This window comes from Pongo abelii, chromosome 11, assembly GCF_028885655.2.
Source record: "Pongo abelii isolate AG06213 chromosome 11, NHGRI_mPonAbe1-v2.0_pri, whole genome shotgun sequence".
Taxonomy (NCBI): Eukaryota; Metazoa; Chordata; class Mammalia; order Primates; family Hominidae; genus Pongo; species Pongo abelii.
In genome coordinates, this window is record NC_071996.2 from 104045001 (window position 1) to 104063678 (window position 18678).

Below are 18678 nucleotides of genomic sequence, written 5' to 3' on the forward strand. Positions count from 1 at the left end.
CGGAGGTTGCAGTGAGCAGAGATCGCGCCACTGCACTCCAGCCTGGTGACGAGCGAGATTACGTCTCAAAAAAAACAAAAAGTCTATTCCCAGCTCTGTGAGGTTCATTCTGAGTTCAAGGCTCCAGTATCAGCCAAGAAAGGGCTCCTCCCTAAGTTAAATTCCACATCTTTGGACTCTCTCCAAGCTTAAAATTTGAATAATCCTAATGCTTTCCCTTTTTCACCACCAGCCATAGAGATGGTCGCTGCATCTTGCAGTTACTACCTCTGTAATATGTCAGTATCCCCTCTTTGCCCTTCCAGTTCTCCAGTACGTGTTTTTAAATACTTTCTATTAGATCTCCTTGTTATAAGTAGGTTTCTCCTGTCTCCTGACTAGGAAGAATTGGTACCAGGACTGGTCCTATAAAAAAGACTCTCAAAGAGGGTATTTGTGGTTTGGTTTGAATTTAAATGCACTGCTGAATTTTTTGCCAGTGGAAAGTGGCATGCTAGGAATTCATGGTGTGGAATACCATATAATTAATCAAATTATCAATGACACACTTAATGAAGTAAGTGCTTTGGGAGATCAAGTGGCTGCTGCATTTGGCCATTATTGCAGTAATGATGACTACAAGGACTTGGAATGGTTGCATCCAAGTACACAAGAGCACCTATAGAAAGAAGATAACAAGCTCAGGTCTCTAAACTTTCAACTCAAGACATGCTCATAAGACCAGAGAGCTTCTCTGATTGCCCTAAAAGAATCTTATTTTGTGTAGCCTCAGGACCAACTGATAGATAGAAAATTTAACCATGCCCAGCCAAAATTTTAAATCAGCTATTCCAAATATGTTCCAAGAACTAAAAGAAACAGTCTAAAGAACTGAAAGAAAGTAAGATAATGATGTTTCACCAAACATAGAATAAGCATTAAAGAGAGAGAAATTGCAAAAAGAACCAAATAGAAATTTCCAGGTTGAGGCCGGGTGTGGTGGCTCACACCTGTAATTCCAGCACTTTGGAAGGCCGAGGCAGGCAGATCATCTGAGGTCAGGAGTTCGACACCAGCCTGGCCAACATGGCAAAACCCCATCTCTACTAAAAATACAAAAATTAGCCAGGTATGGTGGCAGGCGCCTGTAACCCCAGTTACTCAGGAGGCTGAGGCAAGAGAATCGAACCTGGGAGGCGGAGGTTGCAATGAGCCAAGATCGCGCCAGTGCACTCCAGCTTGGGTGACAAGAGCGAGACTCTATTTCAAAAAAAAAAAAGAAAAGAAATTTCCAGGTTGAAAATTGCAATAACTAAAATAATTCACTGGAGGGGCTCAACATCAGATTTTAAGCTGGCAGATGAGAGAACTGGTTAATGAGAAGCTATATCAATTGAGATTATCCAGTCTGATGAATAGAACGATAAAAGAATGAAGAAAGATGAGAGTCTCAGAGACCTGTGGAACACCATTAAGGATACAAACATTCACATTTGAAGTCTCGGAAGGAGAGAGAGAAATGGGCAGAAAGAATACTAGAAGAAATAATAGTTAAAACTTCCTAAATTTGATGAAAAACATTAACATGCACACCTGAGAAGATAAACCAACTCACGCAGGATAAATTCAAAGAGGTCCACACCTATATTCCATTATAATCAAAAAGTCAAAAACCAAACACAAAGGGAAACTCATGAAAGCAGCAATAGAGAAGTGACTCATCATGTACAAGGGATCCTCAATAATATTTAAAGCTGGTTTATCCTCAGAAACGATGGAGGCCAGGAAGCAATGAATGGGATGGTATATTCAAAATGCTGAAAGAAACAGAATGCCAAACAAGAATTCTATATCCTGCAAGGCCGGGCGTGGTGGCTCATGCCTGTAATCCCAGCACTTTGCGAGGCCGAGGCGGGCTGATCACGAGGTCAGGAGATTGAGACCATCCTGGCTAACACGGTGAAACCCCGTCTTTACTAAAAAAAAAAAAAAAAATTAACCAGGTGTAGTGGCGGGCGCCTGTAGTCCCAGCTACTTGGGAGGCTGAGGCAGGAGAATGGCATGAACCCGGGAGGCAGAGCTTGCAGTGAGCCGAGATTGCACCACTGCACTCTAGCCTGGGTGACAGAGCAAGACTCCATCTCAAAAAAAAAAAAAAAAAAAGAATTCTATATCCTGCAAACCTGTATTTCAAACATGAAAATAAAATAATAAAAATTCCTACTCAAACAAAAACAAAAACTGTAAATTTGTCACTAACAGATACTGTCTTAGTCCATTCCTGCTGCTATAACGAAATGTCTTAGACTTAGTAACTTAATACACAACAGAAATTTGTTGCTCGCAGTTCTGGAGGCTAGGAATTCCACGATCAAGATGCCAGCCGGCAGATCCAGTATCTGCTGAGAGCCCATTGTCATGGATGGTACTTCCTATATGTTCTCACTTAGTGGAAGTGGCAAAAATGGTCACTTATGACTCTTCTAAGGGCATTAATCGCATTCATGAGGGTGAAATCCTCATGACTTAATCACTTCCCAAAAGTCCCCATAATTTAGTGATGGGCAGTTAAGATTTCAACATATGACTTTGGGGAAACCATCATTTGAAATTGTTCTGCCCTCAAGGCCCTGGCATCCTGGGCCTGTGATAGGCAGGGTAGCCCCTGAAGACCACTGAAATGTCTAGGATCAATCTTCTACTGTTTTGATGAACAGCACCTGGCTTCCTCTAAGCCATACTAATTTTCTTATCACATGGTTGCTTTGGTCATATCCTTGATGTTGTCTCCTAAACATACTTTTTCATTTTTATAACTTGGCCAGGCTGAGAATTTCCCAAATCTTTAACTTCTGCTTCCTTTTTTATTACAAATTCCATCTTTAGGACAAATGGTGCACTCTTGTAATTCCGGGTACTTGGGAAGCTAGGGCGGGAAAATTGCTTGAGCTCAGGAGTTCAAGACCAGCCTGGATAACATAGCAAGACCCCATTTCTTAAAAAAATAGCCAGGTATAGTGGTATGCACCTGTAGTCCCAGCTACTCAGGAGGACAAGGCTGTAAGATTGCTTGATCTCAGGAGTTTGAGGCTGCAGTCACTTATGATTGCACCACTGTACTCCAGCCTAGGTAACAGCAAGACTCTGTCTCAAAAGGAAAAAAAAAAGGGCCGGGCACAGTTGCTCATGCCTGTAATCCCCTCACTTTGGGAGGCCGAGGCAGGTGGATCACGAGGTCAAGAGATCAAGACCATCCTGGCTAACACGGTGAAACCCCGTCTCTACTAAAAAATACAAAAAATTAGCCGGGCGTGGTGGCGGGCACCTGTAGTCCCAGCTATTCAGGAGGCTGAGAAGGGGAATAGCGTGAACCCAGGAGGCGGAGCTTGCAGTGAGCCAAGATTGCACCACTGCACTCCAGCCTGGGTGACAGAGCAAGACTCCGTCTCAAAAAAAAAAAGAGGGAAATTATATAACTTTAAAAATCTATCTTTGTTTCTCTCTTCTCACATTTTACTATAAGCAGTCAAGAGAGCCATACTGCACCCTCAACACTTGGCTTGAATATTTTGCCTGCCAAGTATTCTATTTAATTACTTATACATTCTGTCTTCTGGGCCAGGTGCAATGGCACACACATGTAATCCCAGCACTGCGAGAGGCTGAGACAGGTGGATCTCTTCAGCCCAGGAGTTTGAGACCAGCCTGGGCAACATGGTGAAACCTCGTCTCTACAAACAATACAAAAATTAGCTGAGCATGCCATGCACTCCAGCCTGGATGAGAGTGAAACTCTGTCTCAAAAATAAATAAATAAATAAATAAATAAAAAGTTCTATTTTCCACAAAACACTAGGACATAAACACAATTCAGCCAAGCCCTTTACCACTTTGTAAAAAGAATGGCCTTTCCTCCAGTTTCCAAAAGCATGTTCCTCATTTCTATATGAACCTCATCAGAATAGCCTTTATTGTCCATGTTTGTACCACTTAGGTAATCTCTAGGAAGATTCAGGATTTCCTCATGGCACTCCTCTTCTCCTGAGCCCTCACTAGAATTGTCCTTAGCACTCCGTTCACAGCAAGATAGCCTTTTTCTAGCATGCACTTTAAAACTCTTCCAACTCAAGATGTGCTCATTGCTCAATCCTAAAGCCACTTCCACATTTTTATTTGTTTTGTTTTGTTTTGTTTTGAAATGAAATCTCACTTTGTTGCCCAGGCTGGAGTGCAGTGGGGTGATCTCAGCTTACTGCAACCTCCATCTCCCGGGATCAAGCAATTCTCCTGCCTCAGCCTCCCCAGACCTGGGACTACAGGAACCCTCCACCAAGCCCAGCTAATTTTTGTATTTTTAGTAGAGATGGGGTTTCACCCTGTTGGTCAGGCTGGTCTTGAACTCCTGACCTCAAGCAATCCACCTGCCTCAGCCTCCCAAAGTGCTGGGATTACAGGCATGAGCCACCATACCTGGCCCACATTTTTAGATATTTGTTATAGAAACACCCCACTTCTGGTACCAATTTTTGTCTTTGTGCATTCATGATGCTATAACAAAATATCTTAGACCAAGAAATGTATAAACAACAGAAATGTATTGCTCACAGTTCGGGAGGTTGGAAAGTCCAAGATCAAGGCACCAGCAGATTTGATGTCTAGTGAGGGACTATTCCTCATGGAAGTCACCTTCTATGTGTCCTCAAATGGCAGAATAAGCAAACACACTTCTTTCAGCCTCTTTTATAAGACACTAATCCTATATAGGAGGGTGGAACCTTCATGACTTAGTCAATTCACAAAAGGTCCCAAATCTTTTTTTTCCTTTTTTTTTTTTTTTTTGAGACGGATTCTCACACTACCATCTGGGCTGGAGTGCAGTGGCATGATCTCGGCTCACTGCAATCTCTGCCTCCCAGGTTCAAGTGATTCTTGTGCCTCAGCCTCCCAAGTAGCTGGGATTACAGGTGCCTGCCACCACACCTGGCTAATTTTTTGTATTTTTAGTAGAGATAGGGTTTCACTATGTTGGACAGGCTGGTCTCGAATGCTTAACCTCGTGATCCACCCACCTTGGCCTCCCCAAGTGCTGGGATTACAGACATGAGCCACAATGCCCAGCCTAGGTCCCAATTCTTCATACCATCACCCCAGTAGTCAAGATTACAACATATGAACTTGTGGGGAACACATTCAGACTATAGAAAATACAAAAGAGAGTCTTTCAGGCTGAAACAAAAGGATACAACTCAAATCCAGTACACAGTAACTCAAATTTACATGAGGAATTATTTTTTGTTCGTAATTTTTCTTTTATGTGATTAAAAAGATAACACATAAGCCAATTAAATTATAAAAGAGTTTTGATGGGCTTATAATGTGTAAAGATGTAATTTGTGTGACAATAATAGCACAAAGTAGCAGGGAGGGAGCAGAGCTATATAAGAAGTTTTTGCATATTGAGATTAGGCTAGCATTATTTCATATATACTAGATTGTTATAAATTAAGATGCTAAAGGTAATACTATGACAACTGCTAAGAAAATCATTCAAAAAAGTACAGAACTAAAATGGCACCCTAAAAATATCTAACATAAAAAAAGACATAATGAAACATGAAAGATGTATAAAAAACAAATAGCAAAAATGTATTAAACAGAGGAAGGAGACAGAGCAAGATGGCCAAATAGAAGGCGCCACTGATCATCCTCCCTGCAGGAACACCAAATTTGACAACTATCTACACAAAAAAGCACCTTCCTAAAAACCAAAAATCAGGTGAGTGATCATAGTATCTGGTTTTAACTTCAAATTATTGCTGGAAGAGGCACTGAAGAGAGTAGGAAAGACGGTCTTGAATTGCTGACACCACCCCACCCTCATCCCCCAGCAGTGGCCACATGCCACTGGCCCAGGGTGTGGAGAGAGAATCTGGGAACTTGGGGGAGAGAGGGCGCAGAGTTTGTGGGACTTTATATTGGAACTCAGTGATGCCAACACCACGCAAAACTCAGCCAATGCCCATAGAAAAAGCATTTAGAACAGCCCTAGCCAGCCAGGCATGGTGGCTCACGCCTGTATTCCCAGCATTTTGGGAGACCGAGGCAGGTGGATTGCCTGAGGTCAGGAGTTCGAGACCAGGGGAAGACGAGGCCATATCTCAGGCTGTCTCAGTGGGGGGGAAACTTGGACAATACCCAGGCTTTCTTGGGCAGAGATCCCTGTGGCTTTCAGGAGTGCACTGTGTCCCTGGTTTATCGAGAATGGAGAAAGGCGATGACTTTTACCAAGCATACTGCCTGTAAACATATTGTTAACAAGGCACATCCTGCACAGCCCTAGATCCCTTAAACCTTGATTCCATACAGCACATGTTTCTGTGAGCACAGGGTTGGGGCTAAAGTTACAGATTAACAGCATCTCAAGGCAAAACAATTTTTCTTTTTCTTTTCTTTTTTTTTTCTTTTTTTTTGAGACGGAGTCTCGCTCTGTCCCCCAGGCTGGAGTGCAGTGGCGCGATCTTGGCTCACCCAGCACTTCGGGAGGCCGAGGCGGGTGAATCATGAGGTCAACAGATCAAGACCAACCTGGCCAACATGGTGAAACCCTGTCTCTACTAAAAATACAAAAATTAGCTGGGCGTGGTGGCGGGCACCTGTAGTCCCAGCTACTCGGGAGGCTGAGGCAGAAGAATCGCTTGAACCCAGGAGGTGGAGGTTGCAGTGAGCCGAGATCACGCCATTGCACTCCAGCCTGGGTGACACAGCGAGACTCCACCTCAAAAAAAAAAAAAAGAACAGCGCTAGCCAGAGGGGAATTGCCCATCCCAACAGTCAGAACTTGAGTTTCAGCCAACCTCACCACCATGGGTTACAGTACTCTGGGGTCCGAAATAAACTTGAAAGCCTATCTTGGCCACAAGGACTGCAATTCCTAGGCAAGTTCTAGTGCTGTGCTCGGTTCAGGGCCAGTGGACTTGGGGGGCCATGCAACCCAGTGGGGTACCAGCCAGGGCAGCCAAAAGATTGCTTGCCTCATCCCTCCCCTAACACCAGGTGGTGCAACTCACAGCTCCAGAAGAGACTCCTTCCTTCCACTTGAGGAGAGGAAGGGGAAGAGTAAAGAGGACTTCGTTTTGCAGCTTGGATACCAGCTCAGCCACAGTAAGATAAGGCACCAGGCAGAGCCATGAAGTCCCCATACCAGGCCCTAGCTCCTGGATGACATTGCTAGACACACCCTGAGCCTGAAGGGAACCTATTGCCTTGAAGGGAAGAACCCAGTTCTCGCAGGAATTATCACCTGCTGACTAATGAGCCCTTAGGCCCTGAATAATCAGCAGTGGTAATCAGGTAATACCTGCCAGCCTTGGGTGAGATGCTGAGACTGATGACTTCAGGTGTGACCCAGCATATTCACAGCTGTGGTGGCTATGAGGAGAGACTCTTGCTTGAGCGATACAGAGGGAAAAATAAAGGGAACTTTGTGTTGCAAATTAGGTACCAGCTTGGGCATAGTGGGGAAGAGTAGCAAGTGAGTTATTGGGGTTCCCAATTCCAGGCCCTAGCTCTTGGATGGCATTTCTAGACCTACCCTGAGACAGAGGGGAGCCCATTGCCCTGAAGGGTGAGTCCCAAGCCTGGTAACATTCACCAAAAGCTGACTAAAGAGCCCTTGGGCCTTAAGTAAACATTGGTGGTACACTGGCAGTGCTCCCCATGGGCCTTTCTGTAGGGAAAAGAAAGATCAGACTGTTACTGTGTCTATATAGAAAAGGAAGACATAAGAAACTCCATTTTGATCTGTACTAAGAAAAATTGTTGGGCCGGGCGCTGTGGCTCACACCTGTAATCCCGGCACTTTGGAAGGCCAAGATGGGCAGATCACGAGGTCAGGAGATCGAGATCATACTGGCTAACACGGTGAAACCCCGTCTCTACTAAAAATACAAAAAAATTAGCCAGGTGTGGTGGCGGGCACCTGTAGTCCCAGCTACTCGGGAGGCTGAGGCAGCAGAATGGCATGAACCCGGGAGGCAGAGCTTGCAGTGAGCCGAGATCGCGCCACTGCACTCCAGCCTGGCTGACACAGCGAGACTCCGTCTCAAAAAAAAAAAAAAAAAGTCTTAAAACATTCAAAAATTGGTATATACATGAGTGGAAAAAAGTTAATAGATACAGAATAGAGCACAAGCAGGATCTTAAAAAATGGTTTAAAAAGCCAGGCACAGTGGCTCATGCCTGTAATCCCAGCACTTTGGGAGGCTGAGGTGGGCAGATCAACTGAGGTCAGGAGATCAAGACCATCCCGGCCAACATGGTGAAACCCCATCTCTACTAAAAATACAAAAATTAGCTGAGTGCGCTGGCACATGCCTGTAATCCCAGCTGCTCAGGAGGCTGAGGCAAGAGAATCGTTTGAACCAGGGAGTCGGAGGTTGCAGTAAGCCAAGATCGTGCCACTGTACTCCAGCCTGGTGACAGAGCGAGACCCCGCCTCAAAAAAAAAAAAAAAAAAAAAAAATTAGCTGGACGTGGTGGCAGGCGCCTATAATCCCAGCTACTTCAGAGGCTGAGGCAGAAGAATCGCTAGAACCTGGGAGGCGGAGGTTGCAGTGAGCCAATATCGCACCATTGCACTCCAGCCTGCAGGACACAGCGAGACTACATCTCAAAAAAAAAAAAAAAAAGAAAAAGGTAAAAAAGAAAACAAAAAAGTGAAAAAAAGCGAGGAAAAAAAACAGGCAAAAAATTGAAATGATATGTATTTTCTGTGATCACAATGGAATAAAACTAGAAATCAAAACAAGAGAAACTGGCTGGGTGTGGTGGCTCACATCTGTAATCCCAGCACTTTGGGAGGCCAAGGCGGGCAGATCACTTGAGATCAGGAGTTTGAGACCAGCCTGGCCAAGATGGTGAAACCCTGTCTCCACTAAAAATACAAAAATTGGCTGTGCATGGTGGTGGACGTCCATAATCCCAGCTACTCGGCAGGCCAAGGCAGAATGCTTGAACTCAAGAGGCGGAGGTCACAGTGAGCCAAGATTGCACCACTGCACTCCAGCCTGGACAACAGAGCGAGACTCTGTCTCAAAAAAAGAAAGAAAAAGGTCAGGCGCGGCGGCTCATGCCTGTAATCCCAGCGCTTTAGGAAGCTAAGGTGGGTGGATTACTTGAGGTCAGGAGTTTGAGACCAGCCTGGCCAACATGGTGAAACCCCATCTCAACTTAAAAAATACAAAAATTAGCTTGGCAAAATGGAGTGTGCCTGTAATCCCAACTACTCCAGAGGCTGAGGCAGGAAGGCAGGAGAATCACTTGAACCGAGGAGGTAGAGGTTGCAGTGAGCTGAGATCGTGGCATTGCACTCCAGCCTAGGCAACAGAGTGACTGAGACTCCATCTCAAAAAAAAAAAAAAAAAGAAGAAGAAGAAGAGAAACTTCAAATTATGATACATCCTAAAGAATTAGGTTCAGTGGGCCGGGCACAGTGGCTCACACCTGTAATCCCAGCACTTTGGGAGGCCAAGGCGGGCGGATCACGAGGTCAGGAGATTGAGACCATCCTGGCTAACGCGGTGAAACCCTGTCTCCACTAAAAATACAAAAAATTAGCTGGATGTGGTGGCGGGTGCCTGTAGTCTCATCTACTCAGGAGGCTGAGGCAGGAGAATGGCGTGAATCCAGGAGGCAGAGCTTGCAGTAAGCCGAGATCGCACCACTGCACTCCAGCCTGGGCTACAGAGCCAGACTCTGTCTCAGAGAAAAAAAAGAAAAAAAAGAATTAGGTGCAGTGGTTCATGCCTGTAATCCCAGCACTTTGGGAGGCTGACATGGGCAGATCATTTGAGGCCAGTAGTTTGAGACCAGCCTGGCCAACATGGTGAAACCCCATCTCTACAAAAACTACAAATATGAGCCCGGCGTGGTGGCACATGACTTTTGTCCCAGCTCCTTGGGAGGCTGAGGTGAGAGGATCACTTAAGCCCAGGAAGTGGAGGTTGCAGTGAGCCAAGATGGTGCCACTGTACTCCAGCCTGGGTGATAGACTGTCTCAAAACAAACAAACAAACAAACAAACAAAGATTAGAAAAGCAAGAGCAAACCAAACCCAAAATTAGTAGAAGAAAAAAATAATAAAGATCAGAGCAGAAATAAATGAAATTGAAATGAAGAAAACAATACCGAAGATCAATGAAACAAAAAGTTGTTTGGGAAAGTTAAGAAAAAATTGACAAACCTTTAGCCAGACTAAGAAAAAAGAAGGAAAATCCAAATAAATAAAATCAGAGATGAAAAAGGAGAAATCAGAATTAATAGTGCAGAAATTCAAAGGATGATTAGGGGCTACCATGAGCAACTTCATGCCAGTAAATTGGAAAACCTAGAAGAAATGGATAAATTTCTAGACACATCCAATCTACCAAGACCGAACCATGAAGAAATACAAAATCTGAACAGACCAATAACAAGTAATGAGATCAAAGCCATAATAGAAAAGTCTCCTAACAAATAAAAGCCCAGGACCCAATGGCTTTATTTATGAATTTTACCAAACATTTACAGAAGAACTAATACCAATCCTACTCAAACCATTCCAACAAATAAAGGCAGAGGGAATATTTCCAAACTCATTCTATTAAGTTGGTGCAAAAGTAATTGCAGTTTTAGACCCTGAATTTTAAATCATTATAACTAGGCTCAAACACATCTTTATTAATCGAAATAGGAACCATTACAATCAACACATTTTGCCAATGAGAAATAAGTTTGTTTATTCCTGTAGTGTAAAAATCCATGTTTTGTTATTTGACAAACTCTTGGAAAGCATTTTCTGTGTCCTGCTGGTTGTGGAAGTATTTTCCCTGCAAAGAGTTGTTGAGATGCTTGCAGAAGTGACAGTCAGCTGGCGAGAGGTCAGGTGAATATGGCAGATTAGCCCAATTCATTCAACTTTTGAAGTGGTGGTGGTGAGACGTGCGGTGAGGCATTGTCGTGGAGAATTGGGTCCTTTCTGTTGACCAATGCCAACTGTAGGCATTGCATTCTCAGAGCAACTCATTGATTTGCTGAGCATTCTTCTCAGATGTAATGGTTTTGCTGGGATTCAAAAAGCTGTAGTGGATCAGACCAGCAGCAGACCACCAAACAGTGACCATGACCTTTTTTTTTTTTTGGTGCAAGTTTGGCTTTAGGAAGGGCTTTGGAGCTTCTTGTCAGTCCAACCACTGAGCTGGTTGTTGCCAGTTGTCATATAAAATCCACTTTTAATCACACATCACAATCCAATTGAGAAATGATTCATTGTTGTTGAGTAGAATAAGAAAAGACAACACTTCAAAATGGTGATTTTTTAGATTTTTGGTCAGCTCATGAGGCACCCGCTTACTGAGTTTTTTCACCTTTCCAATTGGCTTCAAATACCGAATGACCAAAAATGGTCGATGTCGAGTTCTTCGGCAACTTCTCGTGTACTTGTAAGAGGATCAGCTTTGATGATTGCTCTCAGTTTGTCGTTGTTAACTCCCCATGGCTGGCCACTATGCTCCTCATCTTCAGGGCTCTCATCTCCTTTGCGAAACTTCTTGAACCACTACTGCACTCTATGTTCGTTAGCAGTTCCTGGGCCAAATGCATTGTCGATGTTACAAGTTGTCTCCACTGCTTTATAACCCATTTTGAACCTGCAAGGTGTGGCAGACAGCCCAGGAAAACGAGAGGGACTGCAACATCACGGATGGTGACTACTACGAGGTGGACATCAACGGGCAAGATCCTGGCCTGCAGGTACCATGTGGCTGTGGCATTGCCGAGGCTGGCGAGCTCCAAGAGCAGCTCAGTGCACTGCGCAGCAGGCATGAGGCCCGTGAGACTCAGCACGCTGAGGAGAGGGCCTATACAAGGCGAAAGTCCAGGCGCTTACCGCAGAGGTCTCCCTGCTGGAGAAGGCCAGCTGCCAGCGCTGGCCCTGCTGGAGAAGTTGCTGAAAGTGAGCAACATTGCCGGTGAGACGCAGGGCCAGCCTGAGTGTGGCCCAGGATGAGCTGGTGATCTTCAGTGAGGAGCTGGCCAACCTCTACCATCATGTGTGCATGTGAAACAACTGGAGGCCCAGCTCTGTCATGGGGCACTACTACCTGAGGGCCAGGACGGGGCCAGCTGCACCAGCCCCACGGGCAACTCCTCCATCCTCCTACCCAAGGGGCTGCTGGCTGCAGAGGCAGGCCAAGCACACAGCGGGACCAGGGACATCAGCCCTTCACGTAGCCCCTCGCTGCCATCGCCCCTGGGTGACCCATGCTGGGAGCCCATGAATATCTACCACCTGATTCGTATCATCTGCCACCAGATCAAGCACCTGCAGGCAGCTGTGAACCACATAATGGAGCTGTTGTGGCGGCGCATCACCTCGCAAGAGCTGGGCCCAACCATGGACAAGTTCAAGGAGGCTTTCATGGAAGAGATCCTCAAGTTGAAGTCACTGCTCAGCACCAAGTGGGAGCAGCTCACCACGCTGCGCACTGTGCTGCAGGCCAGCCAGCAGGCAGCCAAGGTGGCCCTCTCCAAGCTGAAGGGCAAGTAGGAGAAGGAGAAGACCATGGTTACCAAGACCAGGATGAAGCTCTGCAATGAGCTCCAGGTGCTCGCCTCTGAGGAGGACATGGCCACCTTCTCCTCACTGTGTGCCAGTTTGCCACCAGGTGAAATGAATACATCACAGCTGGAGGAGACGCAGCAGCAGCTGTCAGCTGCAGAGGATGAGAAGGCACTGAACTCACTGCTGCGCATGCTCATCCTGCAGAAGCTGGCACTGACCCAGTGGCTGGAGCTGCTCAAGCTGGACCACACAGACCTGGTGTGACCCCACCAAAGCTGCCCCCAAGGCCAAGCTGGCCACCCCAAGCTTATGTTATGCCTGCGTCTGCGCCAGTGACAGGGCTAAGGGCACTGGGCTGACCAACCAGGTGTTCCACATTATAGGTGTAAGCCACCATGCCTGGCCCATTCCCCGAGTTTTTAATGGGACAGAAAAAAAGCTTTAATGTTGGCCAGAGTGATGGCTCATGCCTGTAATCCCAACACATCATAAGGCCGAGGCAGGAGGATGGCTTGAGCTGAGGAGTTGGAGACCAGCCTGGGCAACATAGCGAGACTGAGACCGTATCTCTACAAAAAAGTAGCGAGACATGGTGGTATGCACCCGTGATCCCAGCTTCTTGGGAGGCTGAGGTGGGAGGATCACTTGAGCCCTGCAAATCAAGATTGCAGTGAGTCATCAACACGCCACTGCACTCAGCCTGGGCAATAGAGTAAAAAAAGAAGCTTTAATGTTGAGCATGTCGAAAGCTGCTGCGTGGAAAGGCCTCTGTACAGGCTGAAGATCCTTCCCTGGCTGCCAGGCTTGCTAAGAGCCCTCTAGAAACGCCCACCACAGGGCTCTTTGTTACAATGTTCTTTTTTTATCTGATCAACTTGCGCACTTTTGATATTTTGATATTTTGATACTATATTTGCTTCCTTAATTCCTCATGCACTGACAGTCTCAGATGGTCTATGCTCATGGGCCTGTCGCTGCCTGCCCAGCTCCCTCTGTGTTGGTCTGGCGTCAGCACTAGGCAGAGCTGTGTGCTCTGTAACATGTAGCTCTAGACTGTGGAGATTAGGGCTTTGACCAGAGAATTCACCAGAGAAGGCATCTAGGCCTGAGTTTTTCTTTGTGCAAAATTTTTGTATTACAAATTCAATTTCTTGTTATAAGTCTATTCAGATTTTCTATTTATTTTTTATTTTTATTTTTTATTTTACTTATTATTATTACTTTGAGGTGGCGTCTCACTCTGTTGCCCAGGATGGAGTGCAATGGTGCAGTCTTGGCTCACTGCAACCTCTGCCTCCCAGGTTCAAGCAATTCTCCTGCCTCAGCCTCCCAAGTAGCTGGGATTACAGGCATGCACAATGACACCATTCTAATTTTTGTATTTTTAGTAAAGACTGGCTGGTCTTGAACTCTTGACCTCAGGTGATCCACCTGCTTCGGCCTCCCAAAGTGCTGGGACTACAGGCATGAGCCACCGCACCCAGCCTTTTTTTTTTTTTTTTTTTTTTGAGACGAAGTCTCACTCTGTCACCCAGGCTGGAGTACAGTAGTGCAATCTCGGCTCACTGTAACCTACACCTCCCGGGTTCAAGCAATTCTTGTGTCTCAGCCTCCCGAGTAGCTGGGATTACAGGTGTGTGCCACCACGCCTGACTAATTTGTTGTATTTTTAGTAGAGACGGGGTTTTGCCATGTTGGCCAGGCTGGTCTCAAATTCCTGACTTCATGTGATCAGCCCACCTCAGCCTCCCAAAGGTGGGATTACAGATGTGAGCCACCATGCCCAGCCGGATTTCTTATTTATTTTTGAATCAATGACTGATGAGAAGCAATTGGCATTGGGTCAGAATTATAAATGAAAAAAAAATTTTTTTTTTTTTTTTGGAGACAGAGTCTCGCTCTGTTGCCCAGGCTGGAGTATAGTGGGACGATCTCGGCTCACTGCAGCCTCCACCTCCTGGGTTCAAGCTATTCTCGTGCCTCAGCCTCCCAAGTAGCTGGGACTACAGGCGCCCACCACCACGCCTGGCTAATAGGGTTTCACCATGTTGCCCAGGCTGGTCTTGAACTCCTGAGCTCAGGCATTCCACCCACCTCAGTCTCCCAAAGTGCTAGGATTATAGGTGTGAGCCACCATGCCTGGCCAAAATGAACATATTTTTTGATTCAGCAGTTCCAATCCCAAGAACTTATTTCAGTTATTTGTTGCTATATGCTAAAGTTCAGCGGCATAAAACAATAACCATGTTATTATGCTCACAGATTCTGTGGTTCAATAAGGGAAGTAACTCAAATGACAGAGGCTTGGAGTCATTAGCATCTGACTTGAGATGACTTGAAGATCAGGGCTTTCCAAAGGTTACTTACATGTAGTCTTTCTATATGATAGGCTTCTCATAGCATGGTGACTGGATTCCAAAAGGTAGCCCTCCAACAGGGAGCTGCCAGAGAGCAGGTGTTCTGTGAAGACCAGATGGAAGTTGCATGACCTTTTATGACCTAGAATGGTGTCTCCCATAGTCCATTATTTGAAGCAGTTACTAGTTCCAAAGAGCATGTGAAGTGGGAGATATTGTTGCGGACATTCCTGGAAAATACAATCTGTCAGACTTTTTACACAAATACTTGTATTTGTTAAGTGTAAAAAGGGAGGCAGAACAGTAATTACAGCAATCTCATTCACAGAGTTTTACAATGTGTACATATGGGCAGGTGCAAATGCATAGAGAGAGAACCAGAAAGTAATGGGATTTTCTTTTTTCTTTTTTGAGACCGAGTTTCGCTCTTGTTGCCCAGGCTGGAGTGCAATGGTGCGATCTCAGCTCACTGCAACCTCTACCTCCTGTGTTTGAGCAAGGGAAGAAAGAAAGAGGGAGCGAGGGAGGGAGGGAGAGAAGGAAGGAAGGAAGGAAGGAAGGAAGGAAGGAAGGAAGGAGGGAGGGAGGGAGGGAAGGAAGGAAGGAAAGAAGGAAGGAAGGAAGGGAAAAAGAGAAAGAAAGAGATGAGAAAAAGAAAGAAAGAAGGAAGGAAAGAGAAAAGAAAGGAGTATGAGGAAACCTATGGGCATTGTGGAGATGTTCTTTCTTTTCTTCTTTTTAATCAGCCATATGCTAAGAAAATGTTGTAACTGAATATTATTTGTGGTGGTGGCTACATGTTCATCTGTCAAAATATTGTACCATGCGCTTAAGATGGGTAAACTTACTGTATTAAATTATACCTAAAGAAGGCTGATTTTAAAATTATCAAAATATCAATATTGAAAACATCAGTTCTCAAGAAATAATATAAGCTACAGATGCCTTCAAATTCCCAAGAAAAGAAAAATTTAAGGCAACATGTATATAAGTATGAATCTACACAATGCCATTAATTAAGGTCCAGGGATTAGAAACACAGAGGTTTGACCCAGGGAGGTGGTGGATTAGGGAGGAAAAAAAAAAAAAAAAAGAAACACAGGGGTTTTCAGAGAGATGTGAGACACACAAGGAGAAATCTTCTAGAACCTACAATCCAAAGTGCTTTATGGCCGGGGGTGGGTGAGCTTGAAAAAAAAAAATGCTCTATGAAGGCGATGTAGTGGGAGTTATTCCATGGTTGGCATTTGCCAAATTTATAAACCTAGCAAGTAGAGTGAATTTCACAAGATTCAGGAAAACAAAGCTTATGGTGGGATGTAGATTTACGAATGTCTTAGTTGCCAATTGACATACAAAATGAAAAACCAGAGTCTTGCTATTTAGGATAAAACACCCAAGTTTTTGTTTTTAGAGATGGGTTCCCACTATGTTACCTAAGCTGGACTCCAATTCTTGGGCTCAAGCGATCCTCCTGAGTAGCTAGGACTATAGGTGCAAGTCACTGTACCTGGCAAGAGTGAGTCGGGGGTCAAAAGCTTACAGCACCTGGTAGGAATCCCACTCAAGGACTAACCAGGCCTGAGCTTGCTTAGCTTCTGAGTTCAGGTGCATTCAGGGTGGTAGGGCTATAGACTGGTTTTGATTTGGTTGGTCTTTGTTAACAAAGCCCAAGGGACCCTTTTTATTCTCACTTTTCTTCCTTCAGTATTGTATGCCTGGGAATTCTGCTTCTAGCTATGGTAGGATCACTTATTCCAATAAACCCTTTCACTAAAAGTAACTAGAAAACCTGGACAAAATGTAAAATACTTAAGTTAAAAAAACCCCAAGCAGTTACCAAGGCAGTGATGACTTGAGGGGCTAAAATCCCTGAGAAAGGAAAAGGGCGGTCCAAAGGGGTCAACTCTTCAAAGTATTGGGAGAATTTACAAATGGCAGCTGAGAGCTGACTGGCTATAAATTGGAGGTTTGTAGTTCCCATGACTTCCTCTTTGGGTTCAGTAATTTGGTAGAAAAGCTCACAGGACTCAGGAAAGCAGTTTACTTCTGGATTACCAGTTTATTATAAAGGATACAACTCAAGAACAGCCAGGTGGAAGAGCTGCCTAGGGCAAGGTACCAGGGAGGTGCGTGGGCTTCCAGGCCATCTCCAGATTTCACCATGTTGCCCAGTCAGGTCTTGAACTCCTGAACTCAAGCAATCTGCCTGCCTTGGCATCCCAAAGTATTGAGATTACAGGTGTGAGCCACTACCGCCAGGTGAATTGCTTGAGCCCATGAATTCAAGCCCCAAGTAGCTGGGACTACAGAAGCATGCCACCACACTTCACTATTTTTTAACTTTTTGCAGACGGCATCTCCCTATATTGCCCAAGCTGGTTTCGAACTCCTGGGCTCAAGCAATGTTTTGGGTTCCCAAAGTGTTGGGATTATAGGCATGAGCCACTGCATCTGGGCAGTGAAAATTTTTTTTGGAGACGGGGGTCTCACTGTGTCACCCAGGCTGGAATGCAGTAGCATGGTCCCAGCTCACTGCAACCTCCACCTCCCAAGCTCAAGCGATCCTCCCACCTCAGCCCCACCAAGTAGCTGAGACTACAGGTGCATGCCACCACACCCAGCTAATTTTTTTTTTTTTTTTTTTTTGAGACAGAGTTTTGCTCTTGTTGCCCAGGCTGGAGTGCAATGGCATGATCTCAGCTCACCGCAACCTCCACCTCCCAGATTCAAGCAATTCTCCTGCCTCAGTCTCCCGAGTAGCTGGGATTACAGGCATGTGCCACCACGCCTGGCTAGTATTTTTTGTAGTTTTAGTAGAGACGGGGTTACTCCATGTTGGTCAGGCTGGTCTCGAACTCCAGCTAATTTTTCTATCTTTTGTAGAGATGGGGTTTCGCCATGTTGCCCAGGCTGGTCTTGAACTCCTCAGCCTCCCAAAGTGCTGGGATTACAGGAAAGAGCCACTGCGCCCCACCCCAGTAAAAACTCTTAAGAGTAGGGGTGGGGGGAAGCAGAGAAGAGGATGTAGAGTTGACAAGGGAGGGTATTGCAATTTTAAGTAATGCAGTCAGAGGATACTTCACTGAAACGAATAAACTCTTGAATGACGGGAGGGGAATGTGGATATCTAAGAGGATGGACTGTACTTGGTGAGGCTATAGCGCTGCATGTGGGGGAAAAGTAGCCACGTGGTCAGGAAAGTGGAGTGGCACAGGGGATATTGTAGACCTTTTTAAAGGTGACTGTAAATACTTCGGTAAAACTGACATGGAAGTCATCAGAGGATTTTTTTTCCATTTTCTCCCCAAAAGCAGGATCTGAAGCCATTGAAGATTTTTTTTTCCCCTTGTTTCTTTTTCTTTCAATAGTTTTGGGGGAACAGGTGGTTTTTGATTACATGGGTTAAATTATTTAGTGGTAATTTCTGAGATTTTGGTGCACCCCGTCATCCAAGCAGTGTACATTGTACCCAATGTGGTCTTTTATCCCTCACCTCCCTCCCACCCTTCCCCAAGTCCCAAAAGTCCATTATATTATTCTTATGCCTTTCTGTCCTCATAGCTTAGCTCCCACTTACAAATGAAAACATACAATATTTGGTTCTCCATTGCTGAGTTACTTTACTTAGCATAATGGTCTCCAGCTCCATCCAAGTTGCTGTGAATACCATATTTTGTTCCTTTTTATGGCTGAGTAGCATTCCCTGGTGTATACATACTTTTTTTTGTGACACAGCCCTCA

The 18678-nt window shown here is 45.2% G+C and overlaps 1 pseudogene; it reads left to right on the forward strand.

Annotated features, from left to right (window-relative positions):
* Positions 1–11416: 11416 nt before the first annotated feature.
* On the forward strand, positions 11417–15065 carry LOC100458020 (protein bicaudal D homolog 2-like; annotated as a pseudogene).
* The last annotated feature ends 3613 nt before the right edge of the window (positions 15066–18678 follow it).